This window comes from Maniola hyperantus, chromosome 8 (genome assembly GCF_902806685.2).
Source record: "Maniola hyperantus chromosome 8, iAphHyp1.2, whole genome shotgun sequence".
Taxonomy (NCBI): domain Eukaryota; kingdom Metazoa; phylum Arthropoda; class Insecta; order Lepidoptera; family Nymphalidae; genus Maniola; species Maniola hyperantus.
The window spans coordinates 129803-146962 of NC_048543.1; the positions used below are offsets into that span (position 1 = coordinate 129803).

The 17160-nt window shown below is 47.2% G+C and overlaps 1 long non-coding RNA gene and 1 pseudogene across 1 annotated transcript; one reads left to right on the plus strand and one right to left on the minus strand.

The window, feature by feature from the left end:
* Positions 1–37: 37 nt before the first annotated feature.
* Positions 38–7039, plus strand: LOC138402643 (uncharacterized). The gene is made up of 3 exons (XR_011236998.1): positions 38–263; positions 488–3114; positions 6729–7039. It is a non-coding gene; the product is annotated as an uncharacterized lncRNA (long non-coding RNA).
* Positions 505–16451, minus strand: LOC117984428 (SID1 transmembrane family member 1-like; annotated as a pseudogene).
* Positions 16452–17160: the final 709 nt, after the last annotated feature.

Consider the following 17160-nt stretch of genomic DNA (forward strand, 5'->3'; position numbering starts at 1 on the left):
CTTTTCCCCCTTACTAAACCCATTGTTCAAAGTTCGTCAAAAATAAAAGGCTAGTCAACTCACGACCCGAGTTTTATTTATTCTCCTGTGTCTACTACGTCACTATCTAATCTGTTGATCTATTATCATATTTATCTAAAAACAGTTCAACTGGACTGCCGACTGTAGCGGATGATAGCGTCAGCAGTTTCGCCGATGTGGCTTTTATAGAAACAAATCGGCGTCAGTTGCCTTGCAACCACTAACCACCGCTAGCACTGATCGTAAGTTTTAGGGCTAATTAAATAATTCAATTTTCCTGTGAAGTATCTTTGTTGTTACATTTCACCACAACCTTGATAGATAACACCGCGGCGCAGGAACGTATTTGGTCACTGAACCATACCATGATACCACCCTCTCGTACAATAGCTAATATCTAGTCTGATTTATAAAATAGGAACGTTAATAAAAAACAGATTGGTGAAAATGTGTTTTATTCCTTAAGACTAGATGGAGTAGGTATCAAAAGACGGGTATGTCGGTGCGCTTGACGGCGGACAGCCCGTCGTCCCAGGTGAGCAGCGCGCTGAAGGACAGGTACAGCGCCACCGCCGACAGCATGTGCCACAGGTCGTGGCTGTCGTAGAACTGCATCACCTGCCACGCGACAACACACTGCGTCACATGACGACACAACACATCACAACAACATGCATCACATTTTTTTAAAATTATAGGATAGGCATGCGCTTGATGACAATCATGCCTTAAGGTTGGAGGCAAAGTTGGAGCGCACTTGCCTAGGAGATGTGCATATTCACCTTGAAGGTAGTAGATACTTAAGTTATACGCGGCCAGCAACACGGACGCCAGAAGGGCGTTCCAAACCTCAGCGACTCATATCAGAAACATTGAGCAAAGACGTTTTGTGCGAGTGGAATAGATAATATCGACTACGCTCAGGATACTAAGCTGTGCTTTAGCTCAGAAACAGTTATCGGCCATGGCCATCCGCACCTTGCAGTCGTGATTGCGGTGCCTCGAGAGCGCGGGCGTGGCGGACCAGTCGGAGGAGCCCGACACGAAGAAGTAGAGCGCGGGCAGCCAGGCCGCCGCCGCGCCCGCCAGCAGCGCCCAGGCGTACCAGCGCAGGCGCTCGCCGTGCGCCAGCTTCATGCCGAGGTAGAACAGCATGTACAGCAGCGCGTTGCCCAGCAGCACCATCAGCATGTGTCCCGCGAAGTCGCCGCTCTGCTGAAGCAGTCTGTGCGCCACACACTCATCATGAAACATCATGCATTGCAACGGACGTAATTATGCTGACTGAACAATATCAACTGTCTAGTGTTAACGCCGTACTAGATGGCGCTAGCAGCAAGTCAACTCGCACCTAACATGTTTGTCGTTTAAAAATAGCTATATACGTATAAGATGTTTCTTCCATAAAGCATGTTACAAACCTGTTTATCTCGCGCATAAAGTTGTAACAATGCCAAGACAATAATAATCTGTTACCCGTATGCAGCCAGCATCCAGTTGAGCGCGTTGCCGACGATGAGCATGATGAGGCGCGCGCGGTACATGGGCCGCGCGCCCTTGCGCAGCTCGCTGGCGGCCACCACCAGGCTAGACTTCTCTGTGCAAGGACACACGGCAGATTAGTCGACTCAGTGACTATTAATATGAGATGTATGCAATGTAGTAAACACTCTCCACAGTCCACACCGTAACATACCGAGGCGGAACTGGCCGAAGTAGTAGATGTGCAGCGACAGCAGCAGGAAGGTGAACACATGCGCTGCCGTGAACACGCCCCAGAACACGCGCCCGCCGCCCAGCACGCCCCACACCACTGCACACACACACACACAGAGTCAACGCTTTACTGTATCATCTCTACAAAAATTCCAATTATTGGAGTATTAGGTATTTGATGATATTGACTGTCGAACTATTAAAGCAGATCGGCAGAAGGGAAGGACATACCGGTGGCGATGAGCACGGCCAGCACGGCGAAGGAGGCGTGCGCGCGCGCGTTGATGTCGGGGTGGCGCGCCTGGTAGATCTTCACCATGATGAGCGCCGCCAGCACGTACATGAACGCCGTGTCTGCAAAGCGAACGGACATGACTTCGATGTCTCAAGCCGGGTAATAACTGCTTGCTCGAATTCAAACATTCTGACATCCGCAAACAGAATCCCGCATGTGACTTTGACGAAGACACGATTCCAGCGGGTGAAAGCCCAGGACGAGCGGGAGTTCAGAGTTTCAGAATGCCGAGTTATGATGACGGAGCAGTAAGTCACATATTGTAGGGCTTTCCGAACCAAATTACACAGTTAAATTGACATTTGGTTAAAAATGTCATTTGTCATTTGGTTAAAAAATCAATAGATATAACAATACAATAAAAGATTATTATTTTTATTTTTTATTATTTTTATATTATTTTATTATTCTTATTATTAATATTTTTTATATATTAATAATAAGAATAATAAATATTTTATTTTTCTTCGTAATTTTTCTTATTTTTCTTGTTTTATGTAATATTTAGTATTTAATATTTAGTACTATTGTAAATTGCAATGTTTTTATTTTTTATTTTTTCATATTTGTATTTTTAGCTTTAAGTTAACTGGTAATCCCGCACTTGCAAGCTTTTAAAATGCATGCCGGTTTGCCAGTAATTGGGTGTACACTCTAAATTTTTTCTCTGTGAATTGTAATTGTTATTTTATAATATGTGTACTATCTGTTGGCAAACCAATAAAATAAAATAAAATAAAATACAATAATCGATCACCTGTTTGAAAAATTCCATCCATCTTAGACTGTACTTCATATCAAGCTCTGCTACCGCAGCATAAAATTAAAATGAATTCAGTACAGGTAAAAGTTTCAGATAGAAGATAGAAAGGTATGAAATCAAAAGCGTACCGAACTGGAAGTTGAGCCTGTTGGGGCAGACGTGGTAGCTGGCAGACAGCACGGCCACCACCATCATGCCGGCGCCCAGCGCCGACAGCAGCCCGTAGTGCGCCGGGATGCCGTACTCCTGCGGACAAACCACCCATTATCATTCCACTGGAAATTTTATCAAGCAAAATAAAAAACCTCTACCGCATTTTGTAAGTCAACAAATTAAGTTATCATATCAATAGCAATCATACACTCCCATTTACACACACACACACATGCACACACGCTCACACATACTCATAAGCACACACTCACACACGCATACACACACACATACAATCATACACACACTGTTGTAATTTTATTTTATTATTGTATATACCTACATTTATTCTAACTCTATTCTGTTAAAATAGTTTAATTATAATTTTAAGTAATCTCTTTTGGCCTTCTGTTATACCTAGATTTAAATTTAAATAATAATTATGTATTTGCGCTGTTGATTACTTTCAAAAAAAAAAAAAAAAAAAAAAAAAAAAAAAAAAAAAAATTATACCAGCGTATGCCCCTCATTTTGGAGGTATTTGAGAGGCTGGCGGGATATCAGGATGCCTCAATATAATACCCAACTAGTTTACTCAAACAAACGAACTGGGTACCTGGTGCCTGGGCTGCCGCTTGCGGCGCATGCGCCGGCGCCGCACTTGCAGCATGAAGAGCGCGCCCAGCAGCAAGTAGCCCAGGTTGGAGATGACGTGGTTGAAGTCGCTCAGCGCGCCGGCGCGGTGCGCGCACAGGAAGTTGTAGTAGCAGTAGTCCAGCGAGCCGGACACGTTCAGGAACTGCGGCGGAAACAAACGAACTGGGTACCTGGTGCCTGGGCTGCCGCTTGCGGCGCATGCGCCGGCGCCGCACTTGCAGCATGAAGAGCGCGCCCAGCAGCAAGTAGCCCAGGTTGGAGATGACGTGGTTGAAGTCGCTCAGCGCGCCGGCGCGGTGCGCGCACAGGAAGTTGTAGTAGCAGTAGTCCAGCGAGCCGGACACGTTCAGGAACTGCGGCGGAAACAAACGAACTGGGTACCTGGTGCCTGGGCTGCCGCTTGCGGCGCATGCGCCGGCGCCGCACTTGCAGCATGAAGAGCGCGCCCAGCAGCAAGTAGCCCAGGTTGGAGATGACGTGGTTGAAGTCGCTCAGCGCGCCGGCGCGGTGCGCGCACAGGAAGTTGTAGTAGCAGTAGTCCAGCGAGCCGGACACGTTCAGGAACTGCGGCGGAAACAAACGAACTGGGTACCTGGTGCCTGGGCTGCCGCTTGCGGCGCATGCGCCGGCGCCGCACTTGCAGCATGAAGAGCGCGCCCAGCAGCAAGTAGCCCAGGTTGGAGATGACGTGGTTGAAGTCGCTCAGCGCGCCGGCGCGGTGCGCGCACAGGAAGTTGTAGTAGCAGTAGTCCAGCGAGCCGGACACGTTCAGGAACTGCGGCGGAAACAAACGAACTGGGTACCTGGTGCCTGGGCTGCCGCTTGCGGCGCATGCGCCGGCGCCGCACTTGCAGCATGAAGAGCGCGCCCAGCAGCAAGTAGCCCAGGTTGGAGATGACGTGGTTGAAGTCGCTCAGCGCGCCGGCGCGGTGCGCGCACAGGAAGTTGTAGTAGCAGTAGTCCAGCGAGCCGGACACGTTCAGGAACTGCGGCGGAAACAAACGAACTGGGTACCTGGTGCCTGGGCTGCCGCTTGCGGCGCATGCGCCGGCGCCGCACTTGCAGCATGAAGAGCGCGCCCAGCAGCAAGTAGCCCAGGTTGGAGATGACGTGGTTGAAGTCGCTCAGCGCGCCGGCGCGGTGCGCGCACAGGAAGTTGTAGTAGCAGTAGTCCAGCGAGCCGGACACGTTCAGGAACTGCGGCGGAAACAAACGAACTGGGTACCTGGTGCCTGGGCTGCCGCTTGCGGCGCATGCGCCGGCGCCGCACTTGCAGCATGAAGAGCGCGCCCAGCAGCAAGTAGCCCAGGTTGGAGATGACGTGGTTGAAGTCGCTCAGCGCGCCGGCGCGGTGCGCGCACAGGAAGTTGTAGTAGCAGTAGTCCAGCGAGCCGGACACGTTCAGGAACTGCGGCGGAAACAAACGAACTGGGTACCTGGTGCCTGGGCTGCCGCTTGCGGCGCATGCGCCGGCGCCGCACTTGCAGCATGAAGAGCGCGCCCAGCAGCAAGTAGCCCAGGTTGGAGATGACGTGGTTGAAGTCGCTCAGCGCGCCGGCGCGGTGCGCGCACAGGAAGTTGTAGTAGCAGTAGTCCAGCGAGCCGGACACGTTCAGGAACTGCGGCGGAAACAAACGAACTGGGTACCTGGTGCCTGGGCTGCCGCTTGCGGCGCATGCGCCGGCGCCGCACTTGCAGCATGAAGAGCGCGCCCAGCAGCAAGTAGCCCAGGTTGGAGATGACGTGGTTGAAGTCGCTCAGCGCGCCGGCGCGGTGCGCGCACAGGAAGTTGTAGTAGCAGTAGTCCAGCGAGCCGGACACGTTCAGGAACTGCGGCGGAAACAAACGAACTGGGTACCTGGTGCCTGGGCTGCCGCTTGCGGCGCATGCGCCGGCGCCGCACTTGCAGCATGAAGAGCGCGCCCAGCAGCAAGTAGCCCAGGTTGGAGATGACGTGGTTGAAGTCGCTCAGCGCGCCGGCGCGGTGCGCGCACAGGAAGTTGTAGTAGCAGTAGTCCAGCGAGCCGGACACGTTCAGGAACTGCGGCGGAAACAAACGAACTGGGTACCTGGTGCCTGGGCTGCCGCTTGCGGCGCATGCGCCGGCGCCGCACTTGCAGCATGAAGAGCGCGCCCAGCAGCAAGTAGCCCAGGTTGGAGATGACGTGGTTGAAGTCGCTCAGCGCGCCGGCGCGGTGCGCGCACAGGAAGTTGTAGTAGCAGTAGTCCAGCGAGCCGGACACGTTCAGGAACTGCGACGGACGCCGGCGTAACAGATATAAGCTAATTAACAGTCAATTATAATTTACGCATTTCAGAAATCAGAAAAATATTTCTACGCAAAAAGAAAGCAAAACAGCGCCTGTAGAAAAAAAAAGTATGATAATATTGTAACTATTGATCGATATAAGAAATTACACACTTTGGCGTAATTTACTGACTGCGGACTAAACCAACTAGAAATTTAGAAATGCTGTATAATGATTACCTATATACCTAGGTATTGATAAGTTGCCTCAGTTTGCGATAAATGGAGAAATTCCTGAATCTACAGTAGCAGTAACAGTGATAAGCTTCAAGCAAGCTGTGGCAATCAGTCAATTGCAAAAATACTTATAAATGAGATTCACGTACGACTTGGAAGGCGATGACGAACTGCACGACGGGCAGCGCGTAGAACACGGCCACCGTGTACAGCGTGTGCAGGTAGCGGTCGGCGCGTGCGCGCAGCGTGCGCTGCGGCCGCCGCGCCAACTCCGCCACGCACGGCGCCGCCGGCAGCCCGAACGGGCCCTGGGAATTCACGCACGGATTCTATTATGCTATCTTTTAGCTCAAAAGCGACTAACCTCAACAATAGGCTTTTGAGTTATCGCCGAGAAACGTAGGACAGGCGTGGGACTTTCAAACAGTAATGTTTCTAAAAAGGTATACTCCATAGGATGAAGGTTTAAACTCATTTTTAGTTTGGTCTTACATAATATACTTTTAGATACAGTAATTTTTCTAAATGCTCATCTTTTGGACATCTTAAAACTGATTTTGAGGTCAAATAATAAAAAATACAGTATATGCTTAAAATCATTGTATTGCAAATTCAGCAATCGACCATCTGTTTACAAGATCAAGCGGCTTGACGGCCGCATCAAGCAGCTTCATCAAGCCGCTTGACCGTGTCGGCAGCTCTGTACCTGCGAGCCGTTCTGCTGCGACTGCACATCCCGCCCGTCGGTGGCGCTGGTGTCGCCCGGGTCGCCGGCGCGCCGCGCGGGGCTGGCGGGCTGGCTGCGGGGGCTGCTCGGGTTGGTGGGCACCGCGTCATATTCGTCGTCGGAGTTGCTGTCGTCGCAACTGTCGTATGTGTCGTCTGTCAACGAACCTTGTCGCGTGAATACCATTTGGAACTTTATTGAGAGAATTTTGTCATATATTAATTAAAGTCATTGTAGTTATTTACTACTTAGCATTTATTACTTACTAGCTTATGTTCGCGACTTCGTCCGCGTGGACCACACAAATTTCAAACCCCTATTTCACCCTCTTAGGGATTGAATTTTCAAAAATCCTTTCTTAACGGATGTCTACGTCGTAATAGCAATCTGCATGCCAAATTTCAACCGATCCATCCAGTAGCGTGCGTTCTTTGCGTTGATAGATCAGTCAGTCAATCAGTCAGTCAGTCAGTCACAGCTTTTTCTTTTATACATTTAGGTAGCCACAAAGGTGCCTACAAGTAAAAAATAAAATATAAAAAAAGAGTGTTGGCAAAGTATATAAATCTGATACACTCTCAAACTATGAACATGTGTCTTAATCGGGACAGTAGTTTTGAGCTTGATTCAAGTCATAAAACTTCCTCAGAAGTACAAACGAGGACAGCGTAGCGACTTACTAGAGCCGCGCCGTCGTCGCGGGGCCCCCGCGCCCGCGCCCGATGCGCCCGCGCCGCTCGCCTGCTCCACACCTGGAATATTTCACTTTACTTTAGCGTTTAGGTGACGTGCAGGTGTGCGGGGCGTCCCCCCACCTCATACCCCTATTGCCATCTCGAGTCTCGACCTGTCGCGTACTATAGCCACATATTTTATAATACTTATTTTTGCGATACCTATCCTTCCAAAACATTAAACCAGATATCAGATTGGATTTTAATTATTGTATGTATGACAATAATCTGCTAACCTTAAATGATGATAAAACTTTATGTATGTGTTTCTCTCCCACCAGTGCCGGTCTTCCGACCGACACTCCGAACATTAGAGTGCACTCTTGTCTGAATAAGTCTGACTGTGCAAACTGCAAAATATCTGAGGTGGGATAAGCACGTAGACATGCTGACTAAAAAAGTCCGAAGCTTGAGCTATATATACAATAATTTAAGAAACATTATGAGTGTTAACCTACTGTTAAGAGTTTACTGCTCTTTAACTCAGTCGTTAATATTATATGGCATTATAGCCTGGGGCTCATGTGGATCAACTTTACTAGACAAACTAAATAAGGCTCAAAAACTTAATCTCAAAATTATCTTAAAAAAGAACCGACGATTTCCTACGGAAGAATTATTTAAGCTAAGTAAAGTACTAACCCCAAGAAAAATATTCATTTGGCAAATAACAATGTATATGGCAAAATATATAGACAACTTCACAATCGAGCAAACTCCCAGTCACCAGGCAAAGGCAACTAAGATGTTCAGTTCCCCGACGAACGTCTGGATTCTCGAGTAGACATTTTACAGCTGCGGCACCAAAACTATTCAATAACCTTCCGCTGGAGGTATCTAATCTGATTTTATGTGCCCAGCGCCCATCCTTAAAGAAAAAACTTAAATTCTATATAAAGAAATTTCTCCTAGAAACCTCTTTTGAAAATTTTAAACGTCTTTATGACAAGATCTGTTGAAACGAATGCTTTAACTTATTACAACTTATCCTATCTATTTAAATTATATATCTAAACTCCGTATGCATTAACACTGTTGCACCAAATAAAATATAGTTTTAGTAATGTATGAATATATATATATAGTATAGTATAAATATAGTATAGTATATAATATAATATAATATAGTATGAATGAGGTCGATGAACTTTGTCAGCCCTAGCACAGACTACGGTCTATTTGGGCTGCAAACTGCCAACACCAGTCGCGGCTTTTTGTCTAGTGCTTTGGTCTGGAAGTGTGGTGTGAATTATTCGCTTTTTTTTGTCTAAATATAAAAATAAATAAATAAAAATAAAATAAATGTCGAGAGATGAACCCCTAGTGTGATCTTATGGCAACCACGTGGTTACCTGACGCATCGGTCCCCGGCTGCGGCGCCAGCACGGCTCTGGGCAGCACGTGTCGCGCGAAGGGCGGCCAGCGCTGCGCCAGCACCAGCGCGCCGAACAGCACGTAGAAGCACAGGAACACCACCAGCGTCACGACGGACGCTACGGCGTACTGCTCGCGAGTCAGCGCTGCCTGCGCCACACAATTGTTACCTGACGCATCGGTCCCCGGCTGCGGCGCCAGCACGGCTCTGGGCAGCACGTGTCGCGCGAAGGGCGGCCAGCGCTGCGCCAGCACCAGCGCGCCGAACAGCACGTAGAAGCACAGGAACACCACCAGCGTCACGACGGACGCTACGGCGTACTGCTCGCGAGTCAGCGCTGCCTGCGCCACACAATTGTTACCTGACGCATCGGTCCCCGGCTGCGGCGCCAGCACGGCTCTGGGCAGCACGTGTCGCGCGAAGGGCGGCCAGCGCTGCGCCAGCACCAGCGCGCCGAACAGCACGTAGAAGCACAGGAACACCACCAGCGTCACGACGGACGCTACGGCGTACTGCTCGCGAGTCAGCGCTGCCTGCGCCACACAATTGTTACCTGACGCATCGGTCCCCGGCTGCGGCGCCAGCACGGCTCTGGGCAGCACGTGTCGCGCGAAGGGCGGCCAGCGCTGCGCCAGCACCAGCGCGCCGAACAGCACGTAGAAGCACAGGAACACCACCAGCGTCACGACGGACGCTACGGCGTACTGCTCGCGAGTCAGCGCTGCCTGCGCCACACAATTGTTAGCGTTACTTTCTATATAGCATACGAAGCTTCATTATTGCACTACTTATTCGAGTGGAGCAAAGCACGTCTTTGTGACGGCGTTGTCGGTTTTGAGATTCACTCTCGTCCCAGTCCCATGTGCACATAAATTAAGAATTAATAAAAAGTCATTTATTCCGGACTTTAGTGGCATTTGAAAATTCAGGTGTGTAGGTTGGATAAATGTTCCTCCCAACTGAATTTCAGCCATAGCGGTCTATCTCAGCGGAGACTAGCCAGTTATATCTTATACTACACAATGTGCGCAAACGAAGTTATACCTACTTTCTTTTTCTCAACTCTCATAATTATCTAATGTCATTGCAAGACGCAATTTGACACGATCGGAGCGCGCCTCCGGCGTGTCGTGGCGAAGCACAACTCTTCGAGAACGGGAAGAATAACATCTCCTATCTAGAAGATAGGAGATGTTATTCTTCCCGTTCACTCTGGGCTCCTGTTGAAATATTTTTGACAGAAACCCCGAATAACAATAATAATTCGGGGCTGAATTTTCAAAAATCCTTTTTAGCGGATGTCTATGACATAGTAGCTATCTGCATGCCAAAGATCAACCCGACCCATCCAGTAGTTTGAGCTGTGCGTTGATAGATCAGTCAGTCAGCTTTTCCTTGTATATAATAGACGAGGCAGGGACTTTTACGTCGGTACTCACTCCGATAGCTATGGCGAAGTCCTTCTTCCGCGAGGGCGCGGCGGTTCGCGGGAGCTCGCCCCGCAGCAGGGCGTCGCCCCACAGCCAGTCGTCGCCGTGGGGCTCCGCGCCGCGGCACGGCTCGTCCGCGGGGAACACCAGCGCGACCACGAAGAAACCGCGCGGAAACTCGCTGCGCTATCACACAAGTCACTGGGGTTACAATCTTACATATTATGCATGTGAGAGTTGAGACTGAGAGTTTCATTTTAAAAAACTGCATTAGCATTAGTGACAACAAAGTTTGCCAGTGCCCAGCAGCATGTTGGTTTTTTTTATCCAAGTAAACTTTTACAAGTGCTTTTGAATCGTCAAATAATTAATTTACCATTTACCACTGGTTCGGAATGGCGATTGGTGTATTGGTGTTGATTTCAAAATAAATACTATTTCTCACCATGAGCTGCACAGCGCCGGAGTGTATCATGGTGAGCCGCTGACCGACCGTCTCCACGTCTGTCAGCGTCTGCGCTATCGGACACTGCAAATTAACAGGATTTTGAAATAGGATTGGTTTCTCTATTGGTAGTTTTCTAGTGGAAACATAGTATACAAGCATCCCGACTTTGAAGCCATCATAACTAGAGTTCTCAAACGACCAATAATTGCCAAAGTCAGAGAGATAAGAATTTAGCAGCATCATTTTAAATAATCTATTCTATATTCTATACTAATATTATAAAGGCGAAAGTGTATGTCTGTCTATCTGTCTGCGAGCTTTTCACGGCCAAACAGTTCAACAAAATTTTGATGAAATTTGGTACAGAGTAAGCTTACATTCCGGGGATGGACTACTTTTTATTCCGGGATATAAAAGAGTTACCACGGGATTAAAAAAATAACAAATCCACGAGGACGAAGTTGCGGGCATAAATTGCAATCTGTCACACCTTTTTTACAGGCACTGAATCTTACTATTGCTATTAAGTTAATGAAGGCGTTTCGAGTCGTAGACAATCTAACGTGGTCGTACCATAGGGTCGTACGTTAATCAACGTATGGTAGTCGACGTACTTACCGAGTAGTTCTGCACAGAGAGCATGGCGCAGGCTTCGCTTTCGGAGGACACGACAAGTCGCACGCTGCGCTGGTCGCCATCGAATGCGTAGTGTGAAACGCGTGGTGCTGACTGGGCCAACAAAAAAAAATTTACATTTAGATCGGGGATTAAATGGCATTGGATTAATTTGCCACTTCGTTCAATTGATTACCTTACACTTCAGGTGATTATAAAGTTTCATTCATAGTTCATTCTAATAATTCATACACTGACAGTCACCTTAAAAAAAACCGGCCAAGTGCGAGTCAGGCTCGCGCAATGAGGGTTCCGTACTACAGTCGTATTTTTTCGACATTTTGCACGATAATTCAAAAACTATAATAATAATAATATTAAGCATAAAAATAAATAAAAATCTGTTTTAGAATGTACAGGTGAAGAGCTTTCATATGATACCCCACTTGATATAGTCACTCACTATGAAAGTTGAAAATACTAATTATTAGTTCGTGACCACAATTTAATTTTTTTCGAGTGATCTAACCCTAAATTCACGGTTTTCAGATTTTTCCCCAAATGTCAGCTATAAGATCTACCTACCTGCCAAATTTCATGATTCTAGGTCAACGGGAAGTACCCTGTAGGTTTCTTGACAGACAGACAGACAGACAACAAAGTGATCCTATAAGGGTTCCGTTTTTCCTTTTGAGGTACGGAACCCTAAAAATCACCTCCGATGCAATTGATAGCGTTGATAAACATTTTGCAATAATGTTAATAAATTAATGAAAATGCAGTAAATAGATGCTAAAAGATCGGGGACAGCCAGGCTATGCTGTGACCTGTTATAGCTTACTGCTACACGATAGTCCTAGCTTGGCAATGTGCAGTGGCAGCACTGCAGCATGGCAACACGTGACGTAGAGCCACTTCCAGAGATAGGTGATAGAAGGTTCTATTCTATGCGAATCACGATATACCAGATCTCTAGGGGGATCACTGTCATCGCGTATTTCCTATGACAAAGGTTCGGTGGTTGTAGCGTACCTCAGTGGCGTATACGCTGACAGGGTCGCCGAAGGGCAGTCGCCACACGGCGGGGCGCGACACGCGCACCGCCAAGTGCAGCGGCGCCGCGCACGCCGTCGACACGTGCACCGAGAACGCGCTGCGAGCCTTCTCGCCCTCTGCACACAAACACAGTCTAAGCGCCACCGACCAATTCCAATATACACTTTTTTTCATGTTCTCAAAGAAAATCTTAGATCTGTCATTGCATTAGAAAGATTTTTCATTCAAATTCATTTTAACAAATGATTTTCAGTCGTCAATAGAATTTGCCACTAATTTGAAATGTCATTCCTTCCGAGAAGAACCAGTAAGAGTTCCTTGTCTTCTTGATTAGGGTTGCTCTTTTCAAATGTTCAATTTACAATAATTTTATAACGTAAATAATGTGTAATGTTAGTGTTAAATTGTATGTAATGTGTAAGTTTAAAAAGTTTTAGTGTATTTAAAAAAAATCACAAAATACTTTCCCACTTTGTGAGGCAAAGCGTAGTAGTCGCGAGCCTGTTACGATTTCTAGTTTGCTTTGTGGATACGTAACTAATAAGACCTCGCCGAGGGCTCATTTTTTATCTACCTACGGATAGATTATCGTCACATTGCGACGATTAGTTTGACGGAGAGGTAAATGTAAAGTAATTCATTCTGATTGTGGTACAAACTTAAACGGGGCACAAAATCAATTCTCGATTTTAATCATAACTGCTTTTGATTTAAACAAAAGAAAGGACTAGAATTTGAACAATGTAATAATAGAGTAGATACCGCAGTCGGAGGTAGCGTCGCCCGCGTTCGCGGTGTCGTCCGGGCACAGCGTGCGCTCCAGCTCGAACAGCAGCCGCGTCTGCAGCTCGTAGGGCAGCTGCCAAGTCACCGCGCCTGCGACAGACACCACGCGAGCTTTGTATTGCCTTTAACGAAACTGTTCGTGTGGCTCTAACTCTCAGATTGGGAACACCACTATGTCATAACCTCTGTGAGGTTGTGAAATTTGGAATTCACAGACTCTCCAATGCCAAGGGAGCGCCGTAGGCAGCATCTTTATGATACGATCAATGAGTTCTTAGTCCCACTGATATTTCTGTACTCATTGAGCCGGCAAGATTTAGTCGGGATGATGGCGAGACCGGATGGATTGCCGCTGGCGTTCTGTGAACGGGGACGGGACACATTGGCTCCGTGTCATATCAGGGAGACAGCATCAAGGCCGGGAGCCGCAGCAGAATATAGGTACAGGTGTACAGTATCTCGCCGTATGACAGTTTGGTTCCGTTTGCCGTGAGAACCCCGAGGCCATGAAGCCTTAGTGCAAAAAAGAACGAGACATTTTACCGCGGTTAGTAACCTCATCTGGTGACAGAAAGGCAAATTTGTTCTGCGAAGGATCAGCCTGGCTGTCCAGCGCGGAAATGCATCCAGTATTATTGGCACCCTACTTGGCGGAGACATGATTTGTACAGTAATAAGATAATCATACAAAACATAGAGGGTAGTGAAAGAGGCCTCCTTACCAGCTCGCTGGCGGGCAGTGACCAGCACGGGGTGCGCGATGTCGCCGCCGTCGCTGTGCAGCCACACCAGGCTGGGCATGTCGTCGTACGACCCGACCCCGCCCGCCTGGAATTACCAAAATAACTTTTGACAGTTGGGAATTTTGATTACGTAAACTTCTAGAGCGGGGGCTATTGCGGACGTGGCAATTTTTGGTGTTAATAAGGATACCTACATAAACCATTATTTATTTATTTTACTAGATGGATACCCCCGACTTTATCCGCGTGGATTTAGGTGTTTACAAATCCCGTGGGAGAGTTCCCACGGGATTTGTAAACACCACAATTTTCTGGGATAGAAAGTCCTTCGTCGTTCCCGAGCTGCGAGCTATCTCTGTCGTCAATCGCGTCAAAAGGTGTGTCTGTCTGTCTGCTAGCTCGAATCATAAGCCTGAATCAAAATGATCGGATTCAGGTGACCCATCATGCTAGTTTTTCGTAATATTTCAGATTGTACTCACCGGTGGCGTGAACTCCAGGATGTACTCGACGGAGTTGTTGAGCAGCAGCGTGTGCACTTCATTGTACGCCAGTCTGCGGAAACACCACAACAACTGCTTCACTAACTTGTCTAACTAGTGAGTCGGACATGTACCAGCTAAGTAGCTAAATTAAGTGATCTATTAATTATTTAATTCATACCTATGTACTTTGTTAAGTTATTGTTCAGTTAAATCTATTTGTTTTCTTTAAAAAAAGAAAAGCAATTGATAGACATGGGCAGTGTCTCTGTAGATACTTGGAAGGCTGGAAAGCTGGCAGCTCCGCGGGATCGCGCTGGGAGGCTGGGAGGCTGGGAGCACAGTGCACACGAGGTACTTGTTACTGGAGATACCTAAACACCTCGTTATTATGCATGCTTATAGTTTGACAGTAATGATATAACAAAAACACACCTACATTAAAAATATCAGATCACGACACATCAATCTATTTTGTTACTTGAATATTTATGTAAATGGCGTTTATTTCGGAGTGTTTTCATCACAACCTCGTAGGTACCTATATGTACGCACTAAACGATGAGACGGGAATAGACGTTTGATGACACGAATCTTTATTATTACTGTAATATTTTAGAGTTTATAAAAGAATTATTATTAGGGATTGTTTAATTAATTAGCGAATACGAGTAGATACAGTACGCAGGCCTTGACCTGCGGATTGATAGTGAAACGACAAAAAAGCTTCAAATGACCACAGGGAGTTATCGGCGAATCAATTCGCTCATCGGCTTTACCGAGACGATTGTTTCCCCAACACTTCAGTGGTTTACGTAAGACGCTCAAGTGTCACTGTACCGGACAATTTTGTATATTAGGTAGGTACTTCTATTATAATTCAAAAAGCTTGGATTCTAAATCAACTGGGCAAATGTAACCGCAAAACAATTTAGCTATTCTCAGAAATGTGTCATGATAAGGTTGGCGGTTGTGCGCCTACCTATAAGTAGGTAGGTACGAGTCGCAACTGAACCCAGGACAGGAATAAAATCGTATTCTCCAACTATCATCATCATCATCACTCGGGTCACGGGTCTCTTGTAGGGACTTCCACAATCCACACGCCACGGTCTTGCGCCGCTGCCATACCCCAGCAGCTACCAGCGGCCAGTCATCTAGCAGAAGGGTCTTCCAACGAAGCACTTTCCGGTGCGAGGACGCCATCCTGGCACCTTGGGACCACAACGAATTTCGGTTTTTCGAACTATCTGACCTGCCCATTTCCACTTCAGCTTCGCAAACCGTTGAGCTATGTCGGGCACTCTAGGTCTCCTACAGATCTCCGCAATTCTAATTTGATAAACTCAAAGCATAGCTCTCTCCGTCTGTTGAGTGACTCTGAGCTTTCTTATTATAATTTAATATCTAGAATCTAGATTTAGTTAAAGAAATCAAACCTACCTAGTTATTGGCTATATAGGTACATATGTAGTTAGGTATAGGTACTTACAGCAACTGAACCACGGCGACCGGCGGACTGGCGCAGGCGCATCCTACCAACAGCAGCACCAGCACTGCACGCGCACCGAGGGTGGCCATGTTACCTAGTGTTACCCTTCAAATACTGTCTCCAAATGTCCATCACACTTGACAACTTTTATCTTTACATATTTACGTAAAACACCAACAAAATTAATTAAGGTTTAGGTACCTAAAGTATCTATTCTTCAGCTCTTGTTTTATTGCAATCTTAATCCCATGAGTTTAATCGGAAGCGACTAATATTTGAGTTCAGTTAACTAGAGCTTTCACTCCCGCAAACAAACACACGGCCTCCGCGGTGGACTGACCGAAACGAAACGATCTGAAAATCTAGCTATTTCCACATGTTGTATGTTCTAGGAACTGTTTACAACTATTGTACTTGATGCAGGCAGCAGGCAACGAGCCGCAGAACACGACGCACCCAAAATCCGTTCACTGCTTATCAGATATGGGTTATCAGCTCCGATTTGTAGCTATCGATTGTCAACATTGCACATCGTTTCGAAGTACTGTTTAGGTAAGTAGGTACGGTACGCCTAGGTCACCTAGGTGTAAATAAATGAATGAAATTTTTAACACCTTAAATGTGAAGGCACCTTATCACTTACTGTGGAGTCAGGTCGAGTAGGTACACTACAATCTGGGTAGGGACCTCCCGCATCCCCGCACAGCCCCCGCGCCGACCCAGCGCGGTATAGCGCACCATACCCCGCTTGCTATCTCGCCCTGTCGCGTACTATAGGTACCTACTGCTCGTTATCAGCCTAACAATAATTCACTTCAGGACAAAGGCCGAAGCTATATAAGGCACAGAATTTTGGCCGAATGCTGCAAGTCCAGAACCTGGAAACCTCCGAAGTCTCCGGAAGTGCAGGCCACGTTGAAGTCAAAGTCAAAGTCAAAAGAGAGAGCTCTGGAGAGCGTGCTCAGCAACTAGCACGTCGGTCCTTCTCCACTCTACCACAGAGCAGCGAGAAGCCGTGACCTTTGCCATCTGGTCAAAACCCACTATACACACGAAATGTTTTTGCTTTCTTTTCCTAAATCTTTTACTAACTAGCTTATGGCCTGGATTACACAAACAAACCCTTATTGTATCCCCTTACGTGTTGAATTTTCATAAATCCTTTGTTAGCAGATGTCCTAT